Below are 9,625 nucleotides of genomic sequence, written 5' to 3' on the forward strand. Positions count from 1 at the left end.
ATTCCACCACCATTTAGGTTTCCTACAGGTCGTGACCTATTTGTGCTCTTAGTAGCACTAGGCCCAGTCCAAGTGTGAGCTTTTTCAACAAGCACATTGAAGTATTCTATGGTCTCATCAAGTTCTTTCTGTAAGAACTCACCATTACACATCATCTCCACAAATTGACGCTCTCTAGGTGTAAGTCCCTCATAAAAATAGATCACTAAGCGCCACTTCTCATACCTATGATGAGGACACATACTCAATAGCTCCTTAAATCTCTCTCAAGATTGATACAAAGTCTCACTGTCCTTTTGTGCAAAGGTGGATATTTGCCTTTTTAAAGCATTGGTCTTATGTAGGGGAAAGTATTTATTAAAAAAGACCTGAGTCATCTCATTCCATGACCCAATAGATCGTGGTCTCAATGAGTATAGCCAACTCTTAGCTCCATCCTTCAATGAGAAAGGAAAGAACTTAAGTCTCACAATGTCATCAGTTGCATTTTGACTATGAAAAGTCGCAACTACTTCCTCAAACTCCCTAATGTGCACATATGGATTTTCATTTTCTAACCCATGAAAAGTAGGGAGTAACTGTATCATCCCTATTTTAAAATCCAATTGGCGTGTATTAGCTGGAAACATGATGCATGATGGTGTGGCTGTGCGTGTAGGGTGGAGGTAATCCTGAAGGGTCCTAGTGGGTTGATCTTTGTGTTCACTCATTTTCTCAGAATTAGAAGAATTATCAAACAAATGATTAGAAAAATTAGACTCTAACTCTGACTCTAACACAGGTCTACAAGCAAATCGACCCAAGGTGTCTCTATACTTGTGCATGCAAGGTAGAGAAAAACACAACACTAAAAAAGAACCAAAACTATAAAAAGAAAAATAAAATAAAATAAAGATGCAGCAAGCTAAAAGAGGGAACAAAGTTACCACCTTTACAAACTGCTGAAAAGAAAAGCTATCTAACAATTCTTCTACCGTCTCCCTGGCAACAATGCCAAAATTTGCAAGTTCATCTCTATCCCTACTTGAGAATTTAGTACCCATAAATATACTGGATAACCAAAATATCAAGAGAAAACTAAAGTGAATGGTGGCCATGGAAGTGATTTTCTCCTCTCTTAAAATCTACCTATTGTGCCTCTCCTCCTCTCCTATTTCATACTAATGATATGCTTATATAGGGTAGGAAAGAAACCCTAATGTCCTCTTAATTTTCGCATAAAAAAAATCGTCTAAATTTTAGGACTCATCTTGGCAGCCATGTACACCCTTAAAGATTTTGAATTTGGAAATCCTTATTACTATAAGATAGCTTTCTAATGCATCAAGAATCGCATCAATCTGATATGTGAGTGAAAAGTTATAGCTAAAAGACTAAAGTATGTCCAGACTGTTTCCTAGCAAATTTCGAACTTGGACTTCTTGTGGTTTCATTTTGTGATTTTTTTTTCTTTTTCTTTTCTTCCAAATTTCTCTCAAACCCCATGAATGTCCTCATTTGAATTTGATTGGGCTTGACTTGCTCTTTTTTAAACTCTGAAATTAAACATAAAAAACTGCTTAGGAGTATCCCAACATAAATAGAAACTCAATTTAAGAATACACATTAATTCCTATAATTCCTATTCACATTTTAGCATTTTAACCCAATAATAGGGTATTTAGAGTGCACTTTCGCACACTCATCAGGTGTCATGACGTAACTCGAGATTTGTCTGAGCTACATGATTTGATGGAGATGTAGTAATGAATGGAGCCCTGTCGTGTCAAGTGTTGGGATGAACTAGTAAATGGGCTGGGCGGTAGGAAGGTCTTACTAATTGGGTTTGAGTAGAAGTTGGTATCAGAGTATGGAGCTTGTTTATACAAGTGGGCGTTCATTGGACTATAAGTTGATATTAGGTGATAAAGAGTAAGGTACATGTGCATCTAGGGAGACATGTGTACTGGATGGATTTACCATATATAATGGGTAATCTGTCCTAAGCATGGTTACATGATGTTTAAGCCTTAGAGTTGGATTAAAGTCATGTGGCATGTATGGATGGGAATGAGGATTGAGTATGGGCTAGGAAGCATGAAGATAGTAATGGGTATATTGTCTAGGATCAGGATGCGAGACTTAGTTGGTCTAAGTCATGCATCAGAATGGGGTTAATAGGAGAGTAAGACAAAGGTCTTAGTGTCTTAACTCTAAGGTGAATAATGGAGTTTCACTTTAAAGGATAAGACCTTGAAATAGAACATTGGATTTAGAAAAGGTGATCCAAGTGGGTCGTAGAAAGAATAAACGTGATGAGGAAGACATAGAAGATGGAGGTAACGATGATAAATGAACCCCAAAGGTTTTAGCATAGTAAATGGCACGTAAGAACATAGGAATGGATGAAGAGTGTTCAAAGTGAAGCGTAGTTCTATTTCTAGTATAGTTGCTTATGCATTAGATAGAGAATGACGCTAAGGTTATGTGTATGCATGTAGGTTTCCATCTGACATGCACATGAATGGACTGCATGAAATGAGTATGGCATAGAGTCTATGTAAGTATTACATTCATACTCTTCTAGATTTTTCTAAATAAACGAAAATAAAAATGAAATACTTTTACTTGACGATGCTTTATGAAGTGACACAAAACATGTTTTACGAAAAAAAAAACGCTAAGTATAAGTTTTCAAGTGTAAGTATGTAACGACCCTCATTGGCAGCCCCTTTTTACGCAACCCCAAGTATGTAAGTGTATGTATGTGAATGGATGTTATACATAGTAAGTACTGGATGTATATTCATGAAATGAAATTCAAGGCTGACGCCTCATGTTTTAAGCGATGCTTTAAAGGATGCAAAGAAAGTGTTTTAAAAGGTCCCTATGAAAGATGATGCTTTAAATGATGCCATGACCTAATGTTTTAAATGATGCCTTGAAGGATGATGTTTAAGCTCATGCTTTTAAATGAATTTTATGAATGAACGGACTGAAGAACTGGAAGAACTGAAAATGACTGAAAGGACTGAATGAACGAAAGGACTAAATACTTTAATGTATGAAAATATGTAACGACCACATGAATGAATGGATAAAGGTACTAGAGGACTGAACATGGCATATTGCAATGCCGAGTAAGTATTACTAGTAGTGCACCCAGTGCTGCATCCTAACAAAATGGATTCCCAACGCCTAGCCACGGGCGGAATTAGGTCCAAAAGACCGCTAACCCTCACACACAAGGCTTAACAGTATGCAACGACCAATGAAAGCAATGAGAAAGAATGTATGCATGTTAAGAAAGAATGCATGAATGCTAAAACTCTTTAAGAAAGGCAGCGAGACGTGGATAACTACTTTACAAAACGAAGACATTTTTTAAAGAAAAAACCCCCACATCGCAACGTTTTAAAAATGAAATGAATGTCTATGTATGATATGTATTGAGTAATGAATGTATGACTAAAAACCTATATTGTTATATTTTAACCGTATGAAATAATGCTTACGAGTCATCAACTCATTTTAGTTTTTATGTGTGCCCTCCCAAAGACAAGATGAGCATGACACATCAAGACGGACACGGCCCAAGGGGAAGAGCACGAAAGCCTATGCACAACATTTTGTACAAAAGATTTTAATTATAAAATTTAATGATTTTCGCTGTAACCTTTAAAATTAAGAAACATGTTTTATTTATAAATATGGAGTCTTTTGTATCTTGGCATGGAAGGAAATGAAATTTCAAAATGAGCAGTAATTCCTATCTATTTTCATAAAATCATTTTCTAAAGGACCCACCACAAGGACGGGCGTTACACTTCCCTTTTCCCATGCATCTCTTTCTTTTCTCATGCCTTTTCCTTTTTCCATGCATGTTATTTACTCTTCCTTAAGAAAGAAGCTTCTTATTCCTATGCATGTTCCCTAGGTGACTCTCCCACTTCCTTATGTTTCTCAAAAACTCAAAACATGACATGTGTCAATGTGGTGGCCGTAACCTTGGGGGTACAAGGTTAATTTTCGTGCATTGCCTCTTCCACTCCCTTCTAGAACCTTTCCTCTACTAATGCATGAATGAAAAATGGAATAATGTCAAAAAATAAACTTGAGTGGGCGTGTGGCTTAGGGATCCGAAAGTCTCTTGGTGTTCTAATGTAAATCCTTTAGAACATCTCACATTTGTCTTCCCCATGCAAAAATCTTCTTGGAACTCCTCACTAAAGACAAGTGGTGTGAGGTGGAGGAGCTTGGGAAGGTGGGTGGTGTAATACCCCATTTTTACATGCATTTTTAATGAATGATTATTTAAATTATTATAAATAATAGTTCTCTTGTTTTAAATTTAATGTATTATTAGTTGGATTTATTTTTTGATTTTTAAGTTGTGCAATTTATTGTAATTTTCCTTCTTGTTATTAATTATTGTTTTGCATATAAATTACTCCTTGCTTTAAATATTCTATTGTTGGGCTTGAAATATTTTATTCTACTAATATTGAGTTGTAGTGTTTTTATTTAGCTTTTATTATTTTTATTGTGCTTTTGTTCCCCTTTCCTAGACCTTTATTTTTGGATTGGGCTTTGTTTTGTGGGATTTTCCTTTGTTTTTGGGCCCAGCCCATTTGCACTCTAGCCCAACCTGTTGCCCATGAACCCAACCCCTTTCTTTCCCCAAAATGACGTCGTTTTCGTCCAGCCTTAGGGCTTTCTTCTTCTCTTCTTTTCCCATATGCTGCTGTCTTCTTCTTCCTCTTATTTCATTGCTTCTTCGCCTATAGCAGATTGTTTCTTCTTCCTCTCTTGTGTTGAGTTTCTTCCACCCTTTTTAGTCGGTTAGCTTGCATTTATTCTACCTTGCATTTTGCTTCCTTCTTTGTTGTAAACTAAAGCCCCTCTCTTTTTTCTTTTTTTTCTTTTTTTTTTCTGCATTTTATTTCATGGATTTTTCTCCATTGTTGTAGGTTTTGCCGAAGTTTTTGTGCGCCTCTTTCCTCTTCTTCTTTTCTTATGTATTTCTTGTTATTGTAGTGTAAAAGCCCTTGCTGGGTGACAACAGGCTCAGACGATAAGGTAACGATATCATGCGGACTTCGTGGCCCCTCTGCTGTAAGAGCTAGAGGATGCTAGGTCATGGTATGCACTGGGCACGGAGCTGGGTATTGCTCATTACAAAGTCACATGTGTGGTCGTTACCTATAGTATGGCGATGAGAGCCAGAGTGTGCAGATGAGCCCTAGGGGAGATCATGGTGCATATGGAAAAATTGGATATTTGGGCCATTGTTTAAAAAAATGACAAGATTTGATTAATGGAAATATGTGGAACAATTTCTGGGAAAATTGTGATGTTGGGCCATTTTTTTGGAAAAATGGTAGATGTTTTAATGGAATGTATATTTTTTTGGGCCAAAATGGGATTTTGGCATGCGTTAGAAAATATTCATTTTCGAGAAAAATGATTTTTTGGATCTCATGCATCTGTCATCATGTGCATGCATATTGTTATTGCATGAATATATTTTTATCTTGTTGACTGTTTGGATTATTACTTACTTGCGGTACTGTTTCTTGGTATCGTAGATTTTGATACAAATGATGAGGAGGTTGAGCTTGAAGAGGTGGCTTAACCAGAGAAGTGATTTGGTGCCTTTTGCTTATGTTGTGAATTTTTTTCCTGCTTTTGAATTATGTATTTTGGATTACAATGTTGTTAGTGGATTACTGTACTATTATTTGGTACTCTTTTATTTAAGCAAATTTGTATTTAAACAATTCTGGTACTTAGTTGACTGATTTTAATTATACGCTGCATTCTTTATGTTGTACACTTTTTGCATGTACACACACTTGGCACTCATCTTTGGGGTGTGTGACCGTTGTCATCATCCTGACGCCTTGATTACTGTGTTTTCATGCATGGGAGTTGGGGGCATCACATATGGTATCAGAGCAGTTTGGGCTTTGGGTAAAAATCACATGTCCCATAGGTGCAGTACCAAAATTTGTTTTTAGCTTTAATTTGGAATTGTTTTGAAATTATTTTACTTAAATTATATTATGTTGTTTTAATTGTTTTTATTTGATTTTGTTTATTTTAAATTGTTTTATCATGTTTTGTTGCATTTGATTTATTTGTAGTTAAGTGGGGTTAAAGGTTACGCTATGGCAGGAAGATGTAAGGACTGAGAAGGCCTACCGGTGAACCGAAGGATGATTTGTTGCTAGGTGATGGGAATTACGCCATAAATAGAGTATTAAATCGGATTACGGAATTCCTTCAACATAATTTTTGGCCGTCAGAAGGAGATCAAAATAGAGCAGTGCAAGTCGGATGCACCTTTTTTTTTTTTTTTATAAAGAGACAAGGTCACATGTTCACGAGTGACCCCAGCCCACATTTATTAAAAAACCTCACTTATGGCGGAGGAATACCTTGGCAACATCCAAGATCCACAGGATTTACATGTATTCAAATCAAAACCATCCCATGAACCAAGAACTAAAAACAAATAAAATAAAAAAACCAACACCCAAAAAAAAAAAAAAAAACTTAACTAGGACTTATTTAAAAAAACCTATGCAATGAATACTAAATCAGGCTATATCCACACTAGCGAGAACACCACGTCAACCATCCAATCTCACGTAAATGAACACCAGCAAACTAGTTTCAGCCCTTCACAACCCCCCTTACCTCATTCAAAGGCATGGTAAACCACATTTATCCAAAAATTCCTTTGAGCTCCCTTGGAACATTATTCCGCAAAACTCCTGATTAGCCAAGCACTCCCACCCTTAGCAAGCTAGTTTGAAGCTTTATTACCCTCTCTAAACACATGTTGAAATTGAATATTAAGGTCACGGATGATCAAGGTGAGTTCTTCCCAAAAATCCTCCAAGTACCAAACTTGACATCTACCTTTCTCCAGCCAATTCACAATTAGAGATGAGTCTAGTTCAACCACAATATTCATGAATCCCAGAGCCTTGCATGTGTACAAACCATACAACACCCCTAGAAACTCAGCTTTATTATTTGACCCAACATCAATATAGTCAGAAAAAGCAACAACCATATTGCCTTCATGGTCTCTAATCAGCCCCCCAACACCCAACTCTCTCGGGTTCGCCAAACTACTACCATCCATGTTTAATTTAAACCAGCCCACCTCCGACTTCTCCCAAGATATTGCCATAAACTTATTTTTTGAAAAAGAAACAGCAGGCAAATTTAAATCTTCTAAGATTTCTTTGTCACGGTCATGTAGTTTCCCAACCTCCCTAAGCCTCAAACCAACCCAATGTAGCCAGTATTTAACCTTCCCCTACAAAATATTAATGCAATCCTTACGTCCTTGCATATGTGCCGAACACCTCCACATCCATAGATTCCATACTAAAATACAAGGAACTAGCCCAATTAAACTACCAACCTTTGAGGACTTCTTAGTTCTTCAAAACCAAGCTTCAATAGTTGTCAACCAAGACCGATTAGCCACATAAGGAACACCCAAGAAATTAGAGCACATTTTCCAAAGTCTAGTTGCAATCTCACCACTGTAAAGAACATGATTTAGATCTTCAAAACCACCATGTGGACAACATTCACATTTAGAGACCAAAGGGATGCCAATACACCTAATCCTCTCATCCACACTCAAACTATTGTTCATTGCCTTCCATAGAACAATTGAAAATTTTCTTGGCAAAGGCAGAATGCAAAATCCAGTATGTCCATTGATGCTTTGGAACTGAAACATGAATCCAATCCCAAGCACTTGACGTTGAAAACCATCCATTCCTACTACCAAGCCATATTAACATATCGGTCCCAGGCTTGGTAGCACCAACATTAAAAAGAATATCATTAGCAACCTCCTGACCCACTAGGTGGACAATCAAGTCCACATCCCAACTATGCTCCACCATGCAATCTTTTATTTTTAAAAGAGGAAAATCAGTAATCTATACAGCTTGGCACAAGGGACCAAAGTCCATCCACTTGTCATGCCAAAAGGATAAATTCCCTTCTTTCACATGCCAGACTGATTTATCAACAACACAATGAACTGATTTAATAAGCATCTTCCAAAATCTAGAGCCTTTAGACGAATCAACAAGAGAGAAATGATGACACTTCACGTACTTGGATTTAAAGAAATGAGACCATAAAGTATCCTCCGAGAGGAACTTACAAGAAAATTTGAATTGAAGGGAGCTATAGACATCCACAATATTTCTCAACCCCACACCACCGTGATCGACGGGCTTGCAAACCAAATCCCAACTCACCCATTTCCTCCTTGGTCGTCCTTCCGACGAACCCTAGAAAAAGGTGCTAAATAAATTATTAATCTTGCTAAAAATTGGTTTAGGCACTGGTAAGACAGATAATAAATGAACCGGCAAACTCGAAAGAACATGCTTAATCAAAAGCAATCTAGCACCAGAGGAAAGAGACTGCATCTTCCAACCATCAATATTTTTAGAAATTTTCATCAAAAAATCATCAAAATAACATGACTTCACCCTACTTGAGAAAATAGGAACCCCTAAATACCTCACTGGAAAATGTCCCATTGAAAAGCCAGACATTCTAAGCAACTCCTAGCGTCTTGTATCTGGGATACGGTTTGAGAAAAAAACAGAAGACTTTTGCTGCACTGACCACTTGACCAAACCATTGGGCATAAAGCTCCAGAACTTCTAAAATATTATTCATATCTTTCTTCCTTCCTGTAGAGAAGATAACCATGTCATCCGCATAAAGCAGATGAGATATTAACAGACCATTACGAGGCTATGAATAATGGCCAATAGAACCATCTTGGAATTTATTGCGCAAAAGTCGAGAAAACACCTCCTCCACCAAAATGAATAAGTAGGGAGATAAGGGATACCCCTGACAGAGACCCCTTCCACCCTTAAAGAAACCTTTAGAAGTGCCGTTCATGACCACATAAAACCACACTGACGACACACAATTGGATATCAGATTGCAAACCTCCAGTGAAAAGCCAAAAGCTTTCAAAAATGCGAGCAAAAAATCCCAGTCAATCGTATCATAAGCCTTGGCCATATCAATTTTCATCATAATATTACCCCCCTAATTTCTTAATTAATACCTTGAACCAATTCCTACATAAGGCTTATATTCTAAAAAATACTCCTCCCTGGTTAAAAAAGCCCCTTGCTCTTCAGATATCAACCGATTCAAGACCGCAAATAGTCTATTCACAAGCAACTTCGAACATATTTTATAAACAATCGAGCATAGGCTAATAGGCTTGAATTTATCAAATGAGCAAGGATTTGGCACTTTCAAAATCAAAACAATAAAGGAAGCGGAATAGTACCTCGGGAAAAGAGTGCTTGCAAAAAAATCCTGAGCAGCCTTGATCAAGTCCATCTTAACAAAATCCCAACAATGCTGAAAAAAACCAGAAGTGAAGCCATCTGGACCAGGACTACTATTAATCAAGATGTCAAAATAGGCATCCTTAATTTCCTGCTCGGTTGGCCTCAGGCAAATATTCTGATTTTCAACTTCCCTTACCTCTTCCTGAATAAAATCAGCTAAATTCAACACTACAGTTGTTGACCTGGAACTCAAAAATTTAGTAAAGTGTGAAACCACT

General features: G+C 37.1%; 1 non-coding gene and 1 pseudogene across 1 annotated transcript; one reads left to right on the top strand and one right to left on the bottom strand.

Moving 5' to 3' along the window:
- The window catches only part of LOC122296757, a 142,310-nt pseudogene extending 133,244 nt beyond the window's left edge, over positions 1-9,066 (bottom strand).
- LOC122298009 lies at positions 223-330 on the top strand. The gene has a single exon (XR_006239067.1). It is a non-coding gene; the product is annotated as a small nucleolar RNA R71 (small nucleolar RNA).
- Positions 9,067-9,625: the final 559 nt, after the last annotated feature.

This window comes from Carya illinoinensis, chromosome 15 (assembly GCF_018687715.1).
Source record: "Carya illinoinensis cultivar Pawnee chromosome 15, C.illinoinensisPawnee_v1, whole genome shotgun sequence".
NCBI classification, from domain to species: Eukaryota; Viridiplantae; Streptophyta; class Magnoliopsida; order Fagales; family Juglandaceae; genus Carya; species Carya illinoinensis.